Below are 25,503 nucleotides of genomic sequence, written 5' to 3' on the forward strand. Positions count from 1 at the left end.
AAGAATAACTTTAAAAAAGCAAACAAAATACAAAGAAAAAAAACGAAATCTGTCCATTAGAACTCATCCCAGAGTTACCGAGGCATTCACAATCTGAGGACCCAAATTTCATAGGAAGCAGAGTGCCATCAGCAGCCATACTGCCATGTTTCCCTTTAGAGTATTTCCCAAAAGGGGTCACAAAGAAACTGAGAAAACAAGCAAATGACCCAGGTCTTCTGCCTGGCTCCTACTTGTAGGAAAAGAATCCAGTGTAGCTTTTGACAGTCTCACAAAGCTGGTAAAACATACATGAGAAGAGGCTTCTAGTCATAAAAGAGAGACAGAGGAAGTGAATGGAAGTTGAACTAGTTCCCCTCTCAAGAGATCTACTAAATTCTGAAGCTATAGGGATATGAAACTTAGCAAAGACTGCATAGCAAAATGCAGCATTTGAAAATTTTAGGACTAAAGTGATCTGATTGCAAGACATCTGGGTGGCTCAGTGAGCTGAGCATCAGACTCTTGATTTCAGGTCAGTCATGAATTCAAGGTCATGAATGGAGCCCAAGGCTCCACACTCAGTGCGGAATCTGCTTGCCCCTCTCCCTCTGCTCTTCCCCATCCTCCAACCCCTGCCACATATGCTTTCTAATAAAGGAATAATAAAATCTTTTTAAAAATGTTAAAAGTAAAGTGATTTGACTGCATTCTATCTACTTACCAGAGGAAAGGGTAAGCTATCCTCTGTAGCAAATTATCATTCAGATCCCCTATAAACTGTTAAACACAATGTCTGGCGTTGAATTAAAAATTAAGAGCACATAATGAGACAAAACTCAATTAAGAAAACAACAAACAAACAAGCAAAAAACAACAACAACAAAAAGGTATAATATAAAACTGCAGGAAGAAAAACAAAGTTGTTTCTTAGACTAGTAAGGTCAACAGACTCTAGCAAAACTGTTCAAAAGAAAAAAAAAAAAAAGGCCACAAATTACCAATTTCAGACCCACAGGGGAATAAATCTGAAATCAACAGAAACTGTGGTGATTCAAGAAAATACAGGAAAGGATAAAATAAATAAAAAGGTGGAATTCAACCATGAAATTGGTATGATTAAAAAGCAAATTTACAAAACTACAAACTAAGTATGAGGTTAGTATTGATTAGGCATATTGTTAAGAAGCTACTAAATAAGTAGGTCTCACAGAAAATATCCTTACAGAAGCACAGAAAGAATATAGAAATAGAAATACAGAAAAGAGCATAGAAATGAAAAGGCAATTTTTTTTTAAGTGATTACCATATATTTTGAGTCTCGGAGGAAAAAGAGAGAATGTGACAAAGCAAAATCTAAAGAGAAGATAACCAAGAATTTTAAAAACCCAAGGAAAGATATTGATCCAAGATTCCAGAAGCTCAATATACCCCCAGCACAGTAAGAAAAAAGAAAGGAAAAAAAAAACCACATACAGGCCCACCATAATAAAGATATAAAAAAACAGGCAAGAAAGACATTTCAGAACAAAAATGCATTATCTTCAAAGAAGTAATAAAACCTTTGCTGACTTTGCAACAGAAATGGAAGTCTGAGAGGATAAAATTATCTTCACCTGGGAAAAGAACAGCAAACCTAGAATTTTATGCTCAAAAGTAATATCCTTCAGAATCAAAAACAAGCATGTTTTCAGATAAGCAGACAGTAAAGCTGTTGACAGCTGTTTACCAAAAGAAACACTAAAAGAAGTTCTGTAGGCCAAAAAAAAGGCGGGGGGGGGGGGGTTCTCACAGGAAAATATAAAAATGCAGTATAAGTAAAGCAGGTAAATATATGGGTAAATCTAAGCAAACACTGACCATATAAACCAATAATATCTACTGAGCATTAAAGCATATGTACAATGAAAATTCAGGACAAGAGTTAAAAAGCAGGAGAAGTGTAAGTAGAGTTCGAGTGTTCTGAGTCCTCAGCATTGTTAGGGAGGTGGTAAAAGAAAGTATTTTCAGTAGACTGCAGTAAGTCAGTATGTGTTGTAATCTCTAAGGCAACCACTAAAAGATCAAGATTGTCAGAATGAATGAATAAATAAACACACTTATGAGAAACACATCTTAAATTAAAAAACACAAGAAAGCTCAAAAGTAAAAGGATAAAAAAAGATTGTACCATGCTAGCATTAATCAAAAGAGAAATGATGTCAGCCAAACTAGACAAGAAGTATTATTAGACACATTCAGGGGATTTCATAATAATAAAGGGACCAATTCACCAGGAATTAAAGCTAACAATGCATACACCCAATAACATAACATCAAAATATAAACCATGCAGGTTGGCAAATTTGTACATACTTCTCTATTTTAATAACTGATTTAAAAAGTAAACAATTAAAAAACAATTAAAAAAGGAAAAAATTAGCAAAAATAAAAAGATATGACCAAGATGCATAAATTTTAGAATAATGACCTATCCAGAAAACTGCAGCCAGGGCACCTGGGTGGCTCAGTCGGTTAAGTATCTGCCTTCAAAATAGGTCATGATTTCCGAGTCCTAGGATTAAGTACTGGAGAGGGTTCCCTGCTTCTCCCTCTACCCCTCCCCACCACTTGTGCCGTCTCTCATTCTCTCTCTCACACTCCCATATCTCTCCCCCTCGTGAATAGATAAAAATCTTAAATAAAAAAAGAGAACTGCATCCAATAACAAGAGTATTGTGTGTGTGTGTGTGTGTGTGTGTGTATATGTGTATATATTCATTTCAACTGAACATGGCACATTTACCAAAACTACTATATGCTGAATTTAAAAAAAAAAAAAAAAAATCCTGATTTCAAAGGATTGAAATCATTCAGACTATGTTCTCTGGCCTCAGTGGAATTAACCAAGTACTCACTAAACCAAACCTATTAACAACTATGTGAAAATTAGGCAACTCTAAGGACATTAACTCTTGAATTAAAGTAGAAATTACAGTGGAAAACAAAGTATTTGAAAGGATGATAATGAAGAAAAGACATATAAAACTTGTAAATGACATGCAGCTGAAGTTATACTTGGGAGTTATGTGACCTTAAAGGCTTATGTTAAGAAGAGGGACAATAATTAAGTATTTATCTAAAAAAAACTAGCAAAAAAACAAGAAGTTAAATATGAAAAAAGGCAAAAAGTAAAAAAAAAAAGAAAACAGAATTAATGAAATCACAAGCAAAGGTGTTATCATAAATCTTCAGAAGAAGAATCAAAAGTTTATTTTTGGAAAGATTAGTAAAGTTGATTTTTGGAAAGTAATGCTCAGTAAACAAGATTCTACAGGACAAGCTGGAAGAAAAAAAGTCACAAACTGTCAATTTCAATAATTAAAAAGGAGGAAATTGTATAGGTCCTACAGAAAAGTTATTTATGCAATCATTTATGAAGATTTATTGCAAAGATAATTAAAGTAAACCGAAGTTAAAGAACTGAGATGTAAAAGGCTCACTCGTAGACTGCTGTTAATTTATGACAATGAGAAAACCTGAAAAAGATAGTTTTTTGGTTAAAATGCTGTTGCGTCAACAGGATATGCATATTTAAAAAAAAAAAGTGGGGGGGGGATGTTTACTTCTTCCTTGCTCCATACACAGAATCAATTCCATGTGTATGCTACACGTAACAGTGAAAGATGTAACAATAAAGCTTTGGGAAGAAAAAGATAAGCAAATGTATTTATGCCCCTAGGACAGGCAAAGATTCCCTAAACATGTCCAAAAAAAAAAAAAAAGAAAGAAAAGAAAAGCACCAATCAAAAAGGAAAAAAAAACTGACACATATAAATTTATATAAATTAAGAACTTCTGTTCATTAAAGATAGCATTACAATAGTAAAAAGGTAAGATACAAATTGATTTCTGTAAGCTATACATCCAACATAGCCAGGACATAGAACAACTAGAAATCACTAAGAAAAAGAAAAAAGCCAATAGAAAAATAGGACAAGACTTGAATAGACAATTTAAGAGGCTATCAAAATAGTTAATAAATATGAAAAGATACACATCATCATTATTCCTCACATCAGGAAAATACAAATTAAAACCGCAAGGACTATTTCATCACTCATCCACAAAAACAGCCACAAAGAAAAGGATAAACAATACCAACTGTTAGCAAGAATGTGGAGTAACTGGGCACCTGGGTGGCTCAGTGGGTTAAAGCCTCTGCCTTCCGCTCAGGTCATGATCCCAGGGTCCTGGGATCGAGCCCCACATCGGGCTCTCTGCTCAGTGGGGAGACTGCATCTCCCTCTCTCTCTGCTATCTCTGCCTCTCTGTCTACTTGTGATCTCTGTCTGTCAAATAAATAAATAAAATCTTTAAAAAAAAAAAAAAGAATGTGGAGTAACTGGAATTCTCATACACTGCTACTAATGTAAACTGGTACTGGCACTTTGCAAACTATTTAACAGTATCTACCAGGCTTACCATATGAACACCTTATGATCCTGCAATTCTAACTGTAGGTATAGAATTAATATAATTGTATATACTGATCAAAAGACATTACAAGAAAATTCATAGTAGTACTCTTTCTAAAACAGAACTGGAAACAACCTAAATGTCATGTCTATCAACAGAAAAAAGAATAAACTATGGTACAGTCGCAATTTAACAGTATAAGCAATGAGATGAGTGAAATACTGCTACATCCAACAACGTGGATAAATCTCACAAATGTAAAAAGTTTATAAACACAAAAGAATATATGCTATATACTCAATTTATATAAAATCTAATTTACATAATCAAAAATTGAAAAATAATCTATGGTATAAAAGGGGAGGATCATGTTTATTTTGGGGAGAGGTGGCATGGGTATTATTACACTGGCATGGAAAAAGGACTTCTAGGATGCTGATAATAATACTCTGTTCTCAAATTTAAAGGGGTGCCTGGGTGGCTCAGTCTGTTAAGTGACCAACTCTTGGTTTCAGTTCAGGTCATGATGTCAGGGTCATCGAACCCCGTAACTGGCTTCTCACCCAGTCAGTCAGCTCAGGAGTCTGCTTGAGATTCTTTCTCTCCCGTTGCCCCTCCCCTCACACACCCTCTTTTTCTAAAATAAATCTTAAAAAAAAAATTAAATAAAAATGGATTACACAGGAATTATGGTAATGGTAATAATGTACTAATAGTATTATTACACACCGTATCACACATATACAATACCAATTAATATAATAACTATTAATACATCGGTACTACTTGTTAAAATTCACTGGGATAGACTTACGATGCTAAACTTTATGTATGTTATACTTCAATATGTTATCTTTAATTGCATACTTAAAAAAAGTAATTCAAACAGAGAAAAACTCTTCTTACTAAAACTTTCATTTTAACATTAAAAGGGAACATGCTTAATTGTATTTTGATACACACGCACAGACAATATTACGCAAAGTTATATCCACATTAGACACCTCATAATGGTATATTGCCAACTGCTGCCCTCCCCCTCATCCATTACATCATCATAGACTCAATAACCCTTAACCCCCATTACTGCCAAATGTTTGCAGAGACCAAGACTGTGCTATGTTATGTTCCGCTCCACAACCTAAGACTCCATGATCACTACTAGCACCTGCATCAATGGATGACTGACCCAGGACCTAGTCCTGTCTCATTTGTTCTGTCTTCCTGTGACTAACAACTCATGACCACTGAGGTAAGAGATATGTTGGAAATTCATGCTTCTGCCTCTTTGGTATGTGTATTTTTATACATCTCAGGGTTTTATCACCATTTTTTACTTTTTCTATTATGTTAAACTTTTTAATCGTATACATCATTTTTAAGCTTTTCAATAATAAAAAATTCAGAATACTTTAGTCTCTTTTCATATAAAAAGCCTTTTCATTCCCAATTACCACAGGCATTATTCTAAAACTCATACAGTTTTAAGTTCCTTAAAGCAATTAAACTAAATACAGATATGATCTCAAAAACAACGGCATATGATTTTATCCAAAAATTTTCTGTCATGTTCCTATCATATCTCTGTAATTCATAAGCTGGATAAGCTTTCTGCTGGGAAATTTCCTCTTATATCTAAACTTAATAAGCAACACTAAAATATGTATTTATTCTTGCTTTATTGTTATCTCATCCTGGCCACATGTTATTTTGTGTGGGGAAAAAAAAAAAAACCAAACCATGAAAACTCCAGTTATTAGCACTGCTGCCTATACATAAAGTTAACAAGCAATTCACTTACATACTTGATTCATTTACTATTTCAATATTTACACAGGTTTTTTATTTCTGTGACAATTCACATCAATGTCACCTGCCTCCATACGGTAGGTGTCAAATATTCACTTTCTTTTCTAAGAACCACATACAAACCTTATATAGAAGTGCTTTAAGAACCATGAGAAACTACCCACTCCAGGAAACAAACTGAGGATTTTAGAAGGGAGAGAGGTGGGGGGATGAGTGAGCCTGGTGATGGGTATTAAGGAGGGCCCGGATTGCATGAAGCACTAGGTGTTATACACAAACAATGAAATATTGAACACTACATCAAAAACTAACAAGGTATGGTGACTAACATAATAAAAAAAATAAATAAATGAAAAGATAATAAAAAAATTAAGATAATTGAGATCGATCTAAGATGGCAACTGTGGAACCGGAAACCACCCGTACTCCTAATCCCCCGCCTACATAAGAAGAGAAAACAGAATCTAATCAGGAGGTTGCTAACACAGAACACTGTATTAAACATCCTTTACACAACAGATGGGCACTCTGGTTTTTTAAAAATGATAAAAGCGAAACTTGGCAAGCAAACCTTCTGCTGATCTCTAAGTTTGATACTGTTGAAGACTTTTGGGCTCTGTACAACCACATCCAGTTGTCTAGTATGCCTGGCTGTGACTACTCACTTTTTAAGGATAGTATTGAGTCTATGTGGGAAGATGAGAAAAACAAACGAGGAGGAGGATGGCTAATTACATTGAACAAGCAGCACAGGTGAAATGACCTGGATTGCTGTGCCTTTTTGGAGAATCTTTTGATGACTACAGTGATGATGTATGTGGAGTTGTTGTTAATGTTAATAAGACTATATGGACTACTGAATGTGAAAACAGAGAGGCTATTACACATATAAGGAGGGTATACAAGGAAAGGTTAGGACTTCCTCCAAAGATAGTAACTGGTTATCAGTCCCATGCAGACACAGCTACTAAGAGCGGCTCCACCACTAAAAATAGGTTTGTAGTTTAAGAAGACACCTTCTGAGTATTCTCACAGGAGACTGCATCAAGCAATCGAGATTTGGGAGCTGAACCAAAGCCTCTTCAAAAGCAGAGTGGACTGCAATTAAATCTGATTTCCATCTAAATGTTGCTAAGATATAAGAGAAGTCTCATTTGCCTTTGTCTTGTACTTCTGTGTTCATATATATGTATTTTTTTTAATTTTGGCTAGAGTGTCCACTATCCCAATCAAAGAATTACAGTACACATCATCCCCAGAATCCATAAGTGTGTTCCTGGCCCACTCTGTAATAGCTTAGTAGAATTACCATTACAAACACATTTTACCTATCCACAATATTCAAAAAAGAACTTGCATTTCTATATCTTACAGGAAAAAAAAATTTGTTTATGTTTCATTGTAAGCAGGAGCATATTTTGCTGGTTTGAAAGAGTATGATGCATACAGTTTTCTAGCAATTTTCTTTGTTTCTTTTTACAGCATTGTCTTTGCTGTACTCTTGCTGATGGCTGCTAGATTTTAATTTATTTGTTTCCCTACTTGATTAACATTAGTGATTCTGATTTCAGTTTTTCATTTGTTTTGCTTTTGTTTTTTTCCTCATGTAACACTGATGAAGGATCCAGGAATATGACACAAAGGTGGAATTCACATTAATTTTGTGCATTCTTTGGTAATTTTTTTGTTTTTTTTGTAACTACAAAGCTTTGCTACAAATTTATGCATTTCATTCAAATCAGTGATCTATGTGTGATTTCCTAAACATAATTGTGGATTATAAAAAATGTAACATCATAATTACATTCTTAATTAGAATTAGTATGTCTGTTTTTGTATCTTTATGCTGTATTTTAACACTTTGTATTACTTAGGTTATTTTGCTTTGGTTAAAAAAATGGCTCAAGTAGAAAAGCGGTCCCATTCATATTAAGACAGTGTACAAAACTGTAAATAAAATGTGTGCAGTGAATTGTCTTTTAGACATCTAGATTTGTCCTTTTATTTTTCCATCTCTATAGAAGGAATTTGTACCTCTTATTGCCAGGCAGTCTCTATTGTGTCTTCTTGTAGTGTCTTCCATGTGAACAGCATAAGTTTGGAGCACTAGTTTTGATTATTATGTTTATTAAAATTTTTAATAAATTGAATAGGAAGCACCATATGTATGGGAAAAAAATTAATATAATTAAGAAAATTTTTTAAAAAAGAAGTTCTTTACAAAAGCTGTTTTTATAACTATGAAATACCAACATCCCAGGAATTAGAAAAGGAGAAAAGCTACCATATTTTACAAAAGGAAAACTGAACCAAGAGGAAATTAAATAAATTTTTCAATATGGTGATTCACTAAAACCATTAAAAACAGAAGCTAAGGTTTTCTGAACTCTAATCTAAGGGTTCTTCCTCCATGTACTACTTCCCCTATAAGCACTGGGCAGATAGAAGACAAGCTACTTAAATTATGGTTTCTCAACATGTTTCAAAAACAATGTTTACTAAACATGTAATCAAGTTTAGGGAAAGCAGAGTTAAATGAAAATGGTTTTTTTTTTTTTAATCACAATAAAAACAGGAATCTTGTACCATGTGCATTCTGGATTTCTAAGAACATAGATCCAAATTATTTAACTATCGAAAAAGTCACAGAACACTAATTCTTACTATTGAACAATGCAGTGCACAATTTAGGAAACACAATGAAACACTTAATTGGACACTGGTTGGTTAGTAATTCCCTCTTCTTGTTCCAACTGCTTTCTTCTAATGATAAAATCTCTACCTTAATTTTGTAAGGTTTTGACTAAATAATTATTAATATTTTAAAATAAAGCATAACTTACTTTTGAATACACTGAAGTAAAAAACAAGAATACCAAGCTAAATGACTGCTTAAAAACAGACCTAAACATTTACTATTAGGAATAAAAATATTCTCACCTAAATTACTTCTCTTTACTATTCTGAAAAAGCTACTAGTTTGCTATGCCTTCTCCTCCTTTGCTACCATTCTCTTGAAGAATGTAGCCTCAAAATTCCCATAAACCAAACTTATTTTAAACTCCTTAAAACTTAACTTAAAACTCCTTTAAGCCACTTGAAAATATTCTGTCAGGTATATAAGGAATTTAGAAGTTGCTACTCTCTCTTAACAACAAGTAAAAAGCTGAACAAACTGAAAAGTCAACAATTCCTCTCAGATCCATCACAAAAATGAGGTCATAGGGCAAACCACTGCCCCCAAAATTGAGAGAAAAACAGGTGATTAATGAGAATCCTAACTTACCTGAGCAGAAACATCCCTGTGGAAACAGCACCACAGTAGGAAAACCTAAACTGCAATTAACGAATCACTGGATGTTCGGTGTGAACAACTCTGAGAGTTAAAAACTCCATGGGGGACCCAGTAAGGGAGGGGAGGAAGCAACACTTTTGTGAATTATACTTTCAAGACCTCGATCAGGTCCTCACAGTAAGAATCTGAGAAAAGTCATCTCGTGCTTCTGGAGGGGAGGGAAATGAACCACTCTGAAATACTGCAGAGCAATCTATTCTTAACTAGGCCTGCACCCAAAAGAAATTAATTTATCAATGCCTAACCTACGGGAGGGGTCTTATCAAGAGTCCAAACTACCTAAAGGAAGGGAAATACCCAACTCAAGCCAGCTCTAGTCTACCATGTAGGGAATGGGAAATATTCTAGCCCTCTATAGCCATCCTCTCCCACCTAAAGGGATAAAAAATAAACAAACTGATAAACACTGACTTCACAGTCCAGGGGCACAGGATCACCAAAGAACTAAAACCTAATCACAGGACTATAGAACACTCCCTTCCCCCCAACACTTTAGCACTACACTGTTAAAGGCCTATCTACCACAGTTACCTTTATCCAGTACATCATGTCTACCTTCCAACAAAAAATTACAAGACACGCTAAAAGGCAAAAACACAACTTGAAAAGACAGAGTAAGCATAAGACCCAGACTCCAATGTGGCAGGAATGATAGAATTATGAGACCAGAAATCTTTTATTTTTAACCTGTTATTAATATGCTAAAAGTTTTAATGGAAATTTTAGAGAAGAACAAAAGGACAATGTAAGCAAAAAAAAATGTAAATTCTATGAAATAATCAAAAAGAAATGTTAGAAATTAAAAAACACTGTAACAGAAAGGCAAACAGAAGATTGCCTTTGATGGACTCATTAATAAACTGGAAATGATAGAAAACAATTAATGAACTTGATATAATAATAGAAACTTCCATAATTGAAAAGCAAAAAAGAAAAATTGTTGAAAACAAATGGAAAAAAACATCTAAGAACTGTGGGACAACTAAAAAAGATAAAATAATGTAATGGAAATACCAAATGAGAAGAAAAAGAGAAAGGAAGAAAAGCAGTATTTAAGCAATAAAGACCACAAATTTCCCCCAATCAACGTCAGATATCCTGGATACTCAGAAATATCAAGCAAGACAAACACCAAAAGAACTATATACCTAAGCATATCATATCATGTTCAAACCTCACAAATAAACATTTAAAAAAGAAATTTTTTTGGAAAGAAAAAATTTTGTAAGAAGCCAGAGGAGAAAAAACACCTTACTAATAGAGGTGAAAGATAAGAATTAAATCCAACCTATCCCAGGAAACCATGCAAGAAAGAAGAGAGTGGAACGAAATATTTGAAGTGTTGAGAGAAACCACCAACCTAGCATAGATAAGAATTAAATCCAACCTATCCCAGGAAACCATGCAAGAATGAAGAGAGTGGAATGAAATATTTGAAGTGCTGAGAGAAACCACCAATCTAGCATTCTATACCCTGTGAAACTATCCTTCAAAACGATAGAGGAATTGGTTGAAAGTATATGCACTTTCCATGAAAAGTTAAAAGAAGTTCTTTGGAGGAAAAACTATTGATACAGGTAAAAAAATCAAACAGCCATACAGAAAGAACACTTGAGAATGATTAACTGAAGGTAAAATAAAGTTTTATATGCCTAAATCTTAACCATCCTAAACATATAAGGTTTTTCAAAATAGTAACAGCAACAATGTATTTGATTACATATCCTTACCTGTATGTCATATATCTATATATCTACATAGACATAAGTGAAATGAATGGCAGCAATGATACAAGGGACAAGAAAGAAGAATTGGGAATATTTTTATTATAAAGTACTTCCATCATCTGTGAAGCAGTATAGTATTTGAAAATGGACTTGGATTAGTTGCAAATGTCCATTTGCAAGCTCTAGGGGAAAAAAGTCAAAAAAGGAAAATGTTAAGTATAATTGATATGCTAATCAAAGAAAATATGGAAGCATAAAATGCTCAAAACCACAAAAGGCCAAGTGTGTTAGACAAAAACAGGAACAAGGAACAAGGGCAACAAATGGAACACAGTAAAAAATAAGGTGGCTATTCGTCCAACTATTTCAATAGTCACATTAAAGGTCAAAGTTCTAATGCACTAATTAAAAGACAGAGATTGCCAAAGTGGATCAAATAGCAAGACCCAACTGAATGTTGTCTACGAGAAATCAACTTTAAATAGATATAGAAATATTACAAGTAAATAGAAAGATATAGAAATATTACAAGATACAGAAATATTACAAGATATAGAAATATTACAATATAGAAATATTACAACAACAACAACAAAGAGTAAAGAGATATAGAAAGATACACCAGGAAAATACTATTTAAAAAATAATTTTTAGGGGCACCTGCATGGCTCAGTCGGTTATGTGTCTGCTTTCAGTTCAGGTCATGATCTTTGGGTCCTAGGATAAAGCCCTGAATCAGGCTTCCTGCTCAGCAGGGAGTCTCCTTCTCCTCTCTCTTGTGCCCTTCCCATGCCCTGCTTGTGTTCCTGCTCTCTCTTGCTCTCAAATAAGTAAAATCTTTTAAAAAAATAAAATAAAATATGCCTTAAGAAGCTGAAGTAACTATAGTAATTTCCAAGAGAACAGCTTCAGAGCACAGTTATCAGGGTTAAAGAGAACATTACATGATGATACATGAGTGAGTACTCCAGGAAGACAGGACAATCCTTAGTGTGTATGTGCCTAACAAGAGAGTATCAAAATATGTGAAGCAAAAACTGATAGAACTGCAAAGTGAAATACATGAACTCACAATTATAGGTAGAAACTACAATAATCCTCTATTAGAAATGAACAGATGCAGGAGGCAGAAAATCAGAAAGGAAATAGTTAGGGGTGTCATGTCCAAGGCACAGCTGGTTAAGCAACTGACTCTTGGTTACAGCTCAGGTCATGATTTTAGGTTCATGGGATCAAGCTCCATGATGGCCTCCTCAGGGCTCCACACTCAGCATGGGAGTCTGCCTGAGTTTCTCCCTCCCCTCCCTGTACCATCCCACCCCGGCTTATGCTTTCTCTCTCTTTCTCAAACAAATAATAAAAGTAAAATCTTAAAAAGAAAAAAGAAAGGACATAGTTAAATTCAGCACCATTAATCAACTGGAAATAATTGACATCTATGAACTATTTCATCCAACAACAGCAGTTAACATTCTATTCAAGCTCACATAGTACATTTATCAAGATAAACTAAAAATCAACGAAACCAACAGCTAATTCTTTTTATGGGCCATAAAAAAAAAAAGGTAACAAATTTAAAATAGAGACTAATATCTGGTCTCAGACAACCATGGAATGAAAATAGAAATCAGTAACAAATGTAGTTTGAAAATTTCAAAATGCTTGGAGATTAACAATACATTTCTTTTTTTTTTTTTTTAAAGATTTTATTTATTCATTTGACAGAGAGAGATCACAAGTAAGCAGAGAGGCAGGCAGAGAGAGAGGAAGGGAAGCAGGCTCCCTGCGGAGCAGGGAGCCCAATGCGGGACTCGATCCCAGGATCCTGAGATCATGACCTGAGCCGAAGGCAGCGGCTTAACCCACTGAGCCACCCAGGCGCCCCTAACAATACATTTCTAATGATATATGTATCAAAGAAGAAATCCAAGAGAAATTTTCAAATATTTTTAACTTAATAAAAATGAAAATATAAATTACAAATGTATGGGATGCAGCAAAAAACATTCTTAAAGAGAAATTTATGGCACTGAATGCACAAATTAGAAAAGATCTAAAATCAATACCCTAAAGATCAACCTTCAGAAACTAGAAAAGAAGAGCAAGTTAAACCCAAAGAAAGCACAAGAAAAGCAATAAAAATTAGACCAAACTAAGTATTTTGAAACTGAAAACAATAAATCAATAGAGAAAAATCAACGAAACCAACAGCTAATTCTTTGAAAACATCAAAAACTTGATAAGCTTCTCGATGGGCTAAGATAAAAAAGAAAGAGGACACAAATTACCAATATCAGAAAATAAAAAGGGGGCATCAAAACAGATCCTATAGACATTAAAAGGACTACAAAGTAACACTGTGAACAAATCTATGCCCACCAATTAAAAAAACCTAGATGAAACAAAAACCAATTACTTGAAAAACACAACTGGCTCAAACTCATACAAGAAGAAACAGATGTTCCATAACAAAGAGCACTAGGCCCAGGTGGGTTCACTAGTGAATTCTACCAAATTTTTAATGAAGAAATTATACCATTCTCCACAATCTCTTCCAAAAAGCAAAAGTAGAGGGAATAATTCCTAACCGATTCTATGAGACCAAAACCAGACCAAGAATTACAAGAAAACTGCAGACCAGGAATTCATGAACACAGACGCAAAAATCCTCATCAACATATTAGCAACTCAATTCCAACAATGTACAAAAATATGTACACATCATCACTAAGTAATATTTACCCCAGATATGCACAAGTAGTTCAACGTCTGAAAACCAATTAATGTAATTTATCACATCAACAAGTCAAAGAGGAAAATCACATGATCCATACAGCTGCCCAAAAAAATCTGACAAAATCAAACACTTTAATGATAAGATAAAACCTCTCAAAAATCTAAAAACAGTGGGGAGCTTCCTTAACTTGACAGATAATATCTTAAAACTTTAAACAATTTTCTAAAACCTACAAGTGATATCACAAATGGTGAGAAACTTAAACTTTTCTCACTCAGACTAGGAATAAGGCAAGGATATCTTCTCTCATCATGCCCTTTCATCACATTGTAAAGTCTTAACACATTAGACAAGAGGAAATAAGAGGTACAGAATTACAAAAGAATAAAACTGTCAGCGTTCAGAGATGACATGATTTTCTGTAGAGAAAATCAAAAAGAATCTGGGAAAAAAACAAACTCCTGTAATAGATTATACAGCACCGTTGCAAGATACAAGGTTAATACACAAAAGCCAATAGCTTTCCTATTACTGGCTATGAACACTTGGAATTTGAGTATTAAAACACATCACCATTTATTTTAGCACCCAAAGAAATGAGAGACCCAGTTATAAAGCAAACAAAATATGTACAAGATATATATGAGGAAAAACCTACAAAACCCTGATCAACAAAATCAAAGACCTAAGTATATGGAGAGACTATCTCCATGTCCATGGACAGGAAGACTCAATATTGTCAAGATGTCCTATCTTCCCAACTTGATCTACAATCTAGGCAACTGAAATCACAACTGTGGCAAATTACTTTGTAAAAACTAAGAAGTTAATTCTAAAGTTTATGTGGAGAGGCCAAAGACCCAGAATAGCCAACTCAGGATTAAAGATGAAGAAGGCTGGAAGACTGATATTACTTGACTTCAAGATTCATGGTAAAGCCACAGTAATAAAGACAGAGTGCTACTGGCGAAACAACAGATGAACAAATCAACTGAACAGGACAGAGAGCCCAGTAACAGACCCATATAAATACAGTGAACAGGTCTTGGACAAAGAAGGAAAGGCAATACGCAGAGGAAAGACAGTCTTTCAACAAACAACAAAGAGTCTTTGGAACAACTGGATATCCAAATAAAAACAAAGAAAAGAAAATGCTACAAATAGACCTCAAATCTTTAACAAAAATTATTCAAATTAGATCTCAGATGCAAATGTAAAAAGCCAAACTATAGAACTCCTAGAAGATAATGCAAGGAAAAAACCTAGATTGACCTTGGGTATAGTGATGACTGTTTAGCTACAACACCAAAGACGTAATTCAGAAATGAAATAATACCTAAGCTAGATTTCATTAAAATTTGGAATTTCTGCTCTGTGAAAGACAATGTCAAGAAAATGAGAATACTAGACAAAAACTGAGAAAGTATTTGCAAAAGACAAATGGAACCAAAGGACTGACACCTATTAGAATGGCCAAAATCCAAAATGCTGACACCAAACACTGGAGAGAACACAGAACAGCACAGACCTCCAGTCACTGCTGATGGCAAAGCAAAATGGTACAGCACTTTGGAAGTTCCTTAATAACTAAATACACTCTTACCATTTAATCTAGCCAATTGTACTCCTTGGTATTTCCCCAAATGAACTGATAACTATGACCACATAAAATTCTGCAAAAGATGTTTACAGCAGCTTTATTCATTCCAAAATCTGGGCATAACAAAGACCCCTTTTAGTATGTGAATGGATAAATAAAATGAGGTATATCCAGACAATGGAATAATATTCAACATTAGAAATATATGAGCTATCAAACAATGAGAAGACAGCAGAACCTTAACTACCTATTACTAAGTGTAAGAAGCCAAACTGAAAGACTGTATGATTCCAACTCTATGACATTCTGGAAAAAGCAAAACTATGGAGACAGTAAAAAGACTGCCAGGATTTGGGGCATGGGGTGGGGTGGGGAGGAAAAGATGAAAAGGCAGAGCACAGAGGATTTTTAGGGCAGTAGAACTATTCTGTGTGATACTACAGGGGTAGATACATGTCATTTTACATTTGCTAAAACCCTTCAAGTGCACAAAACCAAGAGTGATCTCTAATGTAAACCAAAAACTTTGGATAATGATAGGTCAATTTAGGTTCGTTGGTTCTAACAAATGTACCACTCTGATGCAGGATGTTGACAGTGTACATTTGTGGACACAAGGATATGAAAATTATCTTTATTTTCTATTCAATGTTGCCCTAAACTTTAAACTTCTCTGAAATATAAATTGATTAGTTAAAAAAATGAGTTAGAATAACTCCTTTAAGGGCACCTTGGTGGCTCAGTGGGTTAAGCCGCTGCCTTCGGCTAAGGTCATCATCTCAGGGTCCTGGAATTGAGTTCCGCATCGGGCTCTCTGCTCAGCAAGGAGCCTGCTTCCCTCTCTCTCTCTCTGCCTGCCTCTCTGTCTACTTGTGATCTCTGTCTGTCAAATAAATAAATAAAATCTTTAAAAAAAAAAAAAAAAAGAATAACTCCTTTAAGCTTATCCATAATCATTCACCATTTTACTCAAATGATACTTCTATTAAATATTTATCACTTTTAACCAATAAAATCCAATGCCTTTTCTGATATGCATCCCTCTGGCTCTTGCTACTTGGAAATGGTCATTGTAAAACACATGAAATAAAAGGATGCTAGGAAGAATTAACTTCCTGGCTCTCAAGAGATCACAACAGGCAAGGTGACTTCTCTACAGTCTCCAAGTCAAAAATCAATTTAGTTCAGTTTCAAGAGTTGACTAGACTCAAGTTGTCAATCCATTCTAACAGAATTCACAGATGACTAATATAGGAACCACAACAATTTTTCTATTAATAATAAAAATATCTGCATGTAGGGGTGGCTTAGTGGGTTAAAGCCTCTGCCTTCAGCTCAGGTCATGGGATCGAGCCCCACATCGGGCTCTCTGCTCAGCAGGGAGCCTGCTTCCTCCTTCTCTCTCTGCCTGCCTCTCAGCCTACTTGTGATCTCTTCCTGTCAAATAAATAAATAAAATCTTTAAAAAAAAAAAAAATCTGCATGTATGTTTCCCCAGCTTACTCACCTGCAGAAAGCCTGTTAAGTGGGAAGCCAAACTGTTATCACACTGTTGTATAATGAAGACTGCAAACTAAGAAATTTCAAAGTAATAATAAATAAGAAAAAACTCACCATTTTACAATACCATTGCCACAGCATAAACTGATTGATTTGATTCAGGTAAAAATCATCAACAAATACTAAAACCAATGAGTATTCATTACTTACTAATTACCTTTAAAAAAAAAAAAGATTTTATTTATTTGACAGAGAGAGAGCGCACACAAGCAAGGGAAGCAGCAGGCAGAGGGAGAGGGAGTCTGACACAGGGCTGGATCCCAGGACTCCGGGATCATGACCTGAGCAAAGGCAGATGCTTAACCAACTAAGCCACCCAGGCACCCCAATAACCTTTTTTTTAACGGCAAAATCTGGTGGGATCCATCTTAACCAAGGTCAAACTTCTATACATCAGAGGACAACTGACATAATGTGCCCCTGGATATGATGTATGAAGAACTCATGACCTATGGAGTATTTCTCCTAAGAACAGTTAACCTGAATCTAATTATGAGGCAACAAATACAAACTGAAAGACATTCTGTAAAGCAACTGTCCTGGACTCTTCAAAAATGTCAATGTTATTTAAAAAAAAAAATGGTGGGTGAACAGTTTTAGATTAAAGGACACTACAGAGTGTCCTTTAATAATACAATTCATTAAAATAAAATAAGCAGATATAAAGGAAATAAGATAACTGTGGATATCTAAGTATCCACAGTATTAGTGTTAAATTCATTTTATTTGGCTATGTAGGCTACTGTCATTATTCTTAGAAAACATGATGAAGTATTTGAGAGTGAAGGGCTATGATCTCTGCAAGTAACTCACAAATAATTGAGTGGAAATATAGATGTATAAAATCAAAGGGATAAATACAATGTGGCAAAATGTAAAGGTAAATAATGTATGGTTATTTGGTACACTATTCTTATAACTTTTTGCAGATATGAAATTTTTCAACATAAAAACTTATAGAAAAGATTGCTCATTGAGCATAAAATCTGGACAAAAAGATAATTAAAGGGATGTGCTGGCTGGCTTAGTGGTAGCATGGACCTCTTAATTTCAGAATACAGATAATTCATATATTTAATGTAAGTATTTACATAATAAAAAAAATAACTTCACCAGAAATAAATAGTTTCATCCTTGGTCTTAAAAAAAAGTCCACTTTTGAACACAGATGATCACTGACAAGCTTACCCTTAATATGGCTCCATTTTCTATGAACCCATTATCATTATGTCATTTGTTAAGATTGCAACAGCACCAATCACATTATAGTCAGATCTTTATAACCAGAAACATCTTTTATTCATCCCGTGTTAATTTGAGATACGGTGGTTTAATTCTCTGAAAAAAAAATGTATTTCCAAGTCTGTTTGATGAAATGATTGCTATCACTGTTTTAAGGAAATAACCTTCATTTTTATCATGATACACTACTTTGGGTAATGAAAGAAAAAAACCTTCATGATACACTACTTTATCATGATACACTACTTTGGGTAATATCATGACACACTACTTTGGGTAATGTCTCTATTTAGAAAAATGAATGGCAGTTTGGCACACAATCGAGATAGATACAATACCCCAGACAGAAGAAATAGTAAACTGGAGAAACAAAATACCATGTCAAGTTTAAGGAATAAACTTGTATATTCCTTATATATATCATTGATGAAATATATAATAATGGAGAACATGGTAAGATGATGTTGTATGTCATACTAAAGTAAGCTCTGATTTTTTTTTGTTTTTGTCTCAACCTGAAGGTCTCAAGCCCCTGAGTCAAGAAATCAATTTAGTAGGTCATAATCAGCATTATTTTTTAATTAACTGACGATGAGAACAGAACAGCACATAGAGTACATCACATGCAGTAAGGATAAATTTTTTCATTAAACTTTTGTTTCTGGGGACACCTGGGTGGCTCAGTTGGTTAAGCAGCTGCTTTCGGCTCAGGTCATGATCCCAGCCTTCTGGGATCGAGCCCCGCATCGGGCTCCTTGCTCAGCAGGGAGCCTGCTTCTCCCTCTGCCTTTGCCTGTGCTCACTCTCTTGTCAAATAAATAAATAAAATCTTTAAAAAAAAAAATCTTTTGTTTCTGTTACAAATGTCTGTTTATAGGTGTGTACTGGGTCACAGATGTAAAATCTATTTCTTTCGGGGGCTCATGGTCAAAATGAGATTTGAAAGCCACTACTCTCCAGATGATGGAGACTCATGGAAGGAAAGGTTTCAAGAAAGAATATGGTAAAATGTGTCTTTACAAAATCATGCTGGCAGTTAATACAAAGCAGCTTTTCAAGCTAATGGGAGTCTTGAATTAAATTTACTCTCTGCCAGAATGTTTAAGGAGGATAAAACAGTGTTAAAAAGTAAACAGAATTGTAAGTAGTAATTAAAAAGGGTATATTTCATGCATGTTGGTTTCATTATTCTGCAGTTTCACACACACACACCCAGATAAATTCTATATCACAAGACACAATGAACTTCTTAATTTTTACATGGATGAAATAAAACTTTTGGAAGTCAGTGATAAGGAGAGTGATTAATTGGCAGAAAAAGAGATCAGGGAAAGGGAGAAAATTAACAAACTACTCCAAAAGGAGGAAAGAGAGAAATGAGGGTCTGAAGCCATAGAGGTTTTAAAAAAGAAAGAAAAAGAAAACACATGTTAGATTTGGAAGTAGTTTGGGAGGTAGGAAACATTCTTAGTAAATGTTTATAGACTGGAGTGGGAGGAGGAGAAGAAGAAAGCCCCCATGACTAAAATCTTAAAAAAAATAAAAACTATTTGAGAAGTAGTAAAGGACTTCCATCTGGATTCTACACTACAATGCACAAACTCCTCACTGTGGCATTTAAACCACAGCATGACAAGTCTGCAAGCTATTTTATTTCAACTTTTCTTCATTGCACTCACAGGCCTTATTACTAGACCAACAATACCATTTCCATAAATATTATTACTACTTTCTTATGAGGTATTAATGATTCCACAGCACTGTAAGACTTTGTATGATTTCAGACACTACAATGTGATATGCTATTTTATCACATCACATAGAACAGCTCCCTAAAATGAAGTCAGAATAAAAGTATTACTTTCTATTCACTCCTAAAATTGTATCCAAAACAGTTTCATGATGAAAATATTCTGAGGTTGGTATTCAGAAATTTTAGTATTAACTAATGGATGTAGTCTCCTGTCAGTCTAAGATTTGTGCTCCTTTCTTCTGAATCTCATGAGAAATTTATGTAATAATTAAAAGCAAACATCAAATCACACAGTTAACTTCTCTTTAATTGCCAGCAATGACAAATTAAGACAATACTTATAGAATTCCAAAAATACAGTCGACCCTTGAATAATACAGGCTTGAACTACACAGGTCAATTTATACAGAAATTCTTTTCAATAAATATAAACAGTACCGTAAGTGTACTTTCTCCTCCTTACGATTTTCTTAGTAACATTTTCTTTTCTCCAGCTTACTTTACTTGTAGAACACAGTACAAAATATACATAACATACAAAATACATATTAATGTGCTGTTAATGTTATCAGCCTTCCAGTCAAAAGCAGGTTCTCAGTAATTAAGTTTTAGGGGAGTCCAAAGTTATACACAGATTTGACCTTGCAGAGGGGTCATTCGTGTCCCCAACTTCCACATTGTTCAAGGGTCATAGTAGTGAAAACTAACTTAAATCTTATTTCTCTTACCACCAAGCATTATAAAGTCCCATAAATAAGTAAGTAGGGTAGCAATTCCACTCTAGATACCTGAATTAGTTTCTTTAATCAGCTAAGAACTAAAAGGCAGTAAAATGTTCCTAAACCTTCATATAGTCACTCTGTAACCCAGTGATTGGGAACTGCCTCTAAATCCATGCTGAAGCAGAAATGCAGAAACTCAACTGACATGGATAACAAACAAGCTCACTCACTGTATGTATATAATGAGTGACATTATAGTCCCTTAAGTGAAATAATATGGGGAAGAATATTTACACAGCTGTTGCTCAATAAAAAAGGAAATTAATAAGGATTTGCTTTAAAAACAAACAAACAAAAACACATATTAAAAAAAAAATTATTGCTCCTGAAAGGAGATAAAAACCTATAAAGGAAAAAAAAAGTCCTATTTTTACTTTCTATTCAAATGTAAGGAGACATTCATTTATTTAAATATCCATGTGAATGCATAAATAAAGGTGTCAAAGCTCCTTTCTCTACTAACAAAATAGATACGTATGTATCTAAACAAACTCAAGTATCTATAAACATATATGGTGAAGTACTAAAACATTATTCAAATATTTTAAGAATATTACTGATCTACTGATGATTCTTCCGTAAAGAATTTCATTCTTCTACTGAAAAATTTATCTTACATGGTTTAAAAAGAGAGAGAGAGAGAGAGAGAGAGAACTCCATACTGGTTTAAAGTGCAAACCTAGGGGTCAAAAATTTGGTTTAGAATTATTTGGTAGCTTTGTGAACTGAGAAAGTTACCTAAAACTCTTCTTACTTCAATTTCCTCATATATAAAACTGTTAGTTATATTACAGGGGTTGGAGAGGGTGGAAATATATATATAGCTCCTTTCAAAAATAGTATGTAAAAAAAGTAAAAAATAATATATAATCTACAAATAAATTTGTAGCTACCTTTGGTAATAAAAGAATGCTTTTTTCCTTTGTATTTTCCAAGTCTCCAAATTTTCAATAATAAAAATATAATCATCAGTCTTAAAAGTGATTGTTAAAAAATTATGCACTAGACAAAAAGTCCAACATACAATAAAAGAAATCACCCATCATACCAAGAACCAAGAAAATGACTTGAATGTAAAAAGACAACAATGCCAACACTGAAATTAATTACATATTGCAATTGTCTAACAAAGACGTAAAAGCAGCCACTATAACAATTCTTCATCAATTACAAATTCCTGTGAAAAAGACAACTCAGTTGGTTAAGTGACTGCCTTCAGCTCAGGTCATGATCCTGGAGTCCCAGGATTGAGTACCGCATCGGGCTCAGTGCTTGGTAGGGAGTCTGCTTCTCCCTCTGACCCTCCCCCTTCTCATGCTCTCCCTCTTTCTCTCTCTCTCTATCTCAAATAAATAAATAAAAGCTTGTATTTAAAAAAAGCAACCAATTAGAAATTACAGAACTAAAAACTATAGTAAGAAGAAAAACTTAATGGATGGGCTCAATAGTAAAATTACGAAGTGCACAAATTAGTCAATTTGAGGACGTATCAATAGAATTTACCCAATCTGAACAAAAGAGAAACAGGACTGAAAAGAAACTAACAAAGACTCAAAGATCTATGGGGCAATAATAAAAGATTCAACCCAGTATCACTGGAGTCCCATAAAGAAGAGGATGAAATTGAAAGAGTATTCATAAAAATAATAGCTGAAAACTTCCAAACTTGGGAGAAAGATAAAAACCCACAGAATCAAGTGAGAACTTCACACTGGTAAACCCACAAAAATTATACCTTGCCACATCATTTCAGATCTTAAAAAAAAAAAAGGAAAAATCTTAAAACCAACCATAAAGAAAAGATGCATTACCTATAAGGGCACATGAATTCAAATGACAGATTTCTCATATGAAACCACAAAGGTAAAAAGATAAAAGTAACAAAAATCTTTTAAAAGCTCAAAGAAAAGTACTGTCAATCATGAATTCTATATCTGACAAAACTATCTTTCAGGAACAAAAGGGAAATAAAGACATAAGCAGGCAAAGGAACCTAAAAATCTATCACTGGCAAATGTATCCTTCAAAAATAGCTAAGAAGTTCTTTCAGATGATAAATGAAGGAATGCTGTAACATTAGGAAAGAAGAAAGAACAATGGAAAAAGCAAGAATATGGGTAAAAACTATAGACTCAATAGACTATCCTTCTTTGCACGGTTTTAAAATCATCATTGATGGATGAAATAAAAATTATACAGGCAACCAAAAAAAGTTACAGTTCACCAAAGTTTTAAAACATCTGTACATCGAAAAACACTACCAAGAGAGTGCAAAGGCAATGCACAGAATATAAGAAAATATCTGCAAACCACTTAACTGAAAAAGGACTGATACAGGAATATATAAAGAACTACTGTAATTCAAAAGGACACAAACCAACTTAAAAACAGATAAGAGACTTCGACATTTCTCCAAGTAAGATACACAAATGGCCAATAATCACATGAAAAGATGCTCATTCATAAGAGAAATGCAAGTCAAAATTACAATGAGATAGTTCATATGGAAAGCTATTATGAAGAAGAGGAGGAGGAAGGAACAGAAAATCACAAGTAATGGTGAAAATGTGGAGCAATTAGATTCCTTGTGCATTGCCAGTGGGACTGTAAAATGGTAGAGGCACTATCACGGATGGCATGACAATTCCTCAAACACTTAAATACAGAACCACCATATGATCCAGCAATTTCATTTCTAGGTATATACTTAAAATGAAAGCAGGGACTTGAAGAAACATTTGTGTACCTGTCTGAGTAGCATCACTCCCAAGGGCCAAAAAGGTGGAAGCAAACCAAGGGTCCATCAGTAGATAAATGCATAATCAAAATGTGGGGCAAACTAGAAGAGTATGCAGTCTTAAAAGTAAAATTTCAATAAATGCTACAACACAAACCTTTTAGACATTATACTAAGTGAAATAAATCAGTCATGTATTTTATGATTCCATTTACATGAGGTACCTACAGCAATCCAATTCATAAAAACAGAAGTAAAATAACTGATGCCAGAAACTAGGGGAAAGGGATATGGGGAGTTTGTGTTTAATGCATACAGAGTTTCAGTTGGGCAAGATGAAAAAGTTCTGGGGATGGATGGTGATAACAGCTACACAACAATGTAAATGTAATTTATGTCACAGAACTATACACTTAAAAATGGTTAAAATGGGGGGAGGGGGGGTCCTGAGTGGCTCAGTTGTTAAGCATCTGCCTTTGGCTCAGCCCTTCATCAGGCTCCCTCTCCCACTCTCCCTGCTTGTGTTCCCTCTCATGCTTTGTCTCCCTCTATCAAATAAGTAAATAAAATCTTTAAAAAAAAAAAATTGGTTAAAATGGTAAATTTTTTATCATGTATATTTTAGCACAAAAGGAAAATATATTAACACTATCTGATATGTATAAAGAAGAAATATTCAAAACAATGATATTTACAAAGTAAGAGAATAAAGGGGTGAAAATGGAAAGGTAGGTTCCACGCTTCACCCAAACCAATAAACTGTTTCCCGATAGACTGCAGTAAGTTACATATGTATATTTTTTTTTTAAAGATTTTTTATTTATTTATTTATTTGACAGAGAGAGATCACAAGTAGGCAGAGAGGCAGGCAGAGAGAGAGAGGAGGAAGCAGGCTCCCTGCTGAGCAGAGAGCCCGATGCGGGACTCGATCCCAGGACCCTGAGATCATGACCTGAGCCGAAGGCAGCGGCTTAACCCACTGAGCCACCCAGGCGCCCCACATATGTATATTTTAATATCCAGTGAAGCCATTAAGAAAACACCATGAAGTGGTGTATTTGAAAAATATTATAAATAAATCAGAATGAAATACCAACAAATGCTCAACCAACACACAGAAAGAATAAAGAAGGGACATCTGGGTGGCTCAGTTGGTTAAGCATCTGCCTCCAGCTCAGGTCATGATCCTAGGGTCTTGGGATTGAGCCCAGATCAGGATCCTACTCACCGAGGAGTCTGCATCTCTCTCTCCCTCTTCCCCTCCCCCCAGCGCATGCAAGCTCTCTTTCCCAAAAATTTAAAAAAAAAAAAAAAATTTTTAAAAAAGAAGAGAGAAGAGTGTCGGGGACCGCCTCCGGCCGGGAAAGTCCCCGCCATTACAAGATGGCGCTTGGCTCACTGCCAGCAAAATACGCTGCAAGTGAACATCGAACTTTCTGGTGAAGCCCACCTAAAGGAGGACATAGTCATTGGCTGTTTCAAATTTAATCAGCATAGTAACAGGACTCTCATTGGCTCTCCCCATTGTTTGGCCCCTTATTGGTCACCTTGTTCACTGATTGGTCATGTAAACGTATATAAGTGTGTGGACTTGGGGAAATAAAGAGAGAGAAGATAGATCTGAACCGGGGCTTCTTGTCGTCCTTGCGGGTCGAGGGCAACAAATGGTGCCGAGACCCGGGAATAGTTAACGAGTAAGTAAACCTTGCAAGGAGAAAAACCGCAGGTAAGCGGGGAAGGAACCACAATTAAAGTGGTGGCAAT

General features: G+C 34.6%; 1 protein-coding gene and 1 pseudogene across 1 annotated transcript in view; one reads left to right on the forward strand and one right to left on the reverse strand.

Moving 5' to 3' along the window:
* Positions 1 to 25,503, reverse strand: part of RASA1 (RAS p21 protein activator 1) — a 125,685-nt gene that overhangs the window by 81,777 nt on the left and 18,405 nt on the right. The gene's annotated exons all lie outside the window — the stretch shown is intronic.
* On the forward strand, positions 6,641 to 8,321 carry LOC122917763 (annotated as a pseudogene).

This window comes from Neovison vison, chromosome 1 (genome assembly GCF_020171115.1).
Source record: "Neovison vison isolate M4711 chromosome 1, ASM_NN_V1, whole genome shotgun sequence".
NCBI lineage: Eukaryota > Metazoa > Chordata > Mammalia > Carnivora > Mustelidae > Neogale > Neogale vison.